A 1,894-nucleotide genomic window follows, 5' to 3' on the forward strand; every position below is an offset into this window, starting at 1 on the left:
TATTCCCACCATGCATTTTAGTGAAACAGTTTTATCTGTGGAGAACTCTATCTTGTGTTTCTAGTATCTGATTCAAAACCTAATTTTCAAGAAACTCGTACTTCTCTTTACGACGCCCGCATAACGGATTGTTTTTAATGACGATCCGTTCTGCCACCCGCAATCAGCTGACGGCGTCTCACAGAAAACGCAGTTCGATTCGTCGTACGACAGAGTGAGTGCCCGGCTTTAGTCTTACGATCACGAAATAACGCAATGTCACGGTCATTATGTGTTGTAGTTCTCCCCAAAATGTATTATATTCAATGTATGTAAAATTGCAATATTTATCTGAACGTCACTTTTTATGTTTTGTTATTATGTTTTTGTTTTTTTTCGGCCAGGAATACTGTCGTATATTGAAGCGTAGCATTGTGTAATACAATGTTCCCGACGGTTATTTGGACCTGTTCAACCATGAAGCCTTCGTGGTCTAGTGGTTATGACGCTCGCTTTGTCAGCGAGAGGTCGGAGGAATTTTATTACACAATGACTTTTATAGGACTTTATTCGTTGAAAAGCTACAGGGTAGCCTACGATGTTCCATCATGTCCTTATTAAACACTGATATGTACCTTTGATGATTTATATTATATTCATTCAACCATAGAGAAAATAGAACAGTTCTATTTTCTCTATGATTCAACAGTGTTAACGGCTAACTTCCTTCAATATCATATATAATATACGACAGTATTCCTAGCCGTATTGCCAGATTTATCTGGCCGAACGTCCTCTTGAGGCGTAGCATTGTGAAATACAATGTTCCCGACGGTTATTTGGACCTGTTCAACCATGAAGCCTTCGTGGTCTAGTGGTTATGACGCTCGCCTTTTCAGCGAGAGGTCGCAGGTTCGAATCCCGTCGGAGGAATTTTATTACACAATGACTTTTATAGGACTTTATTCGTTGAAAAGCTACAGGGTAGCCTACGATGTTCCATCATTGTAAATAAGGCACTATTAAACATGTCTTGTTCAACACATGCGGCAACTTTATTCATTACAATCCCAGCGCCATGTCCTCTGGCTCGAGCGCCCTCTATATGTTCTAGTATACATTTACATCCTCCCCTTCATAATTGAAATAGTACGTTTGGGGTTTTATAAATTATTAATACTTATATTATGTTGACTCTATAGTAGAACTTTCCCTTTCTGTTATTGTGATTATCTTTACATAACTTATAGTCTTGATGATTATATTTATGGAGTATCTCATAAGTAATTAGGCGACTTTAAACATGAATAACTTCAACATAAAACTAAACAATTCAATAATAACTTAAACTTCAAATATTTCCATTAACTGGTTATCCAACAATCATTAAGCACTTGAACTTACTTCTTTTTGTTGTATCATTTGAATTATTAAATTTGGATTATCAATTACTGTACCATAATTGTGTCAATTGAGTCAGTTATTTCCAAAATGTTACTGATTAAGAGCAATGTCTTTGTATTGTATAATCACTGATTAAGTCTCTTGATTCACAACAGGTCACTGCTTAATAACAGTCTCTGTATCGTCGTGGTGGCACAACTGCTCTACCTCCTCCTGTTCGTGTCTGGACTGTGGTATCCGCTGAATGTGTATGTTGTATTCCTCTTTCTGTGTTACCAAACCTTGTATCTGTTAACTGTATTGGTTTTGATGTCTGTGATTTGTTATGCATATTTGGCCTGTTCCTGGAATTTGGTACTTTCAGTAGATGTCGACGGTTTCTACGGTATTCATAGCCATCCTCTGACGTTTTCACAAAATAAGATCTAGGTTCTTTGGCTAATTTAACTACTACCGCTGACCTGTCATAACCTTTCTTTGTCTGCATACGAACCGTGTCACCAGGTGATAG

General features: G+C 37.3%; 1 non-coding gene across 1 annotated transcript; it reads left to right on the forward strand.

Annotated features, from left to right (window-relative positions):
* Positions 1-839: 839 nt before the first annotated feature.
* Positions 840-912, forward strand: Trnak-uuu. Its single transcript has one exon. It is a non-coding gene; the product is annotated as a tRNA-Lys (tRNA).
* The last annotated feature ends 982 nt before the right edge of the window (positions 913-1,894 follow it).

Source organism: Anneissia japonica, unplaced genomic scaffold, assembly GCF_011630105.1.
Source record: "Anneissia japonica isolate Jap-2015-1 unplaced genomic scaffold, ASM1163010v1 scaffold287977_len69666_cov148, whole genome shotgun sequence".
NCBI classification, from domain to species: Eukaryota; Metazoa; Echinodermata; class Crinoidea; order Comatulida; family Comatulidae; genus Anneissia; species Anneissia japonica.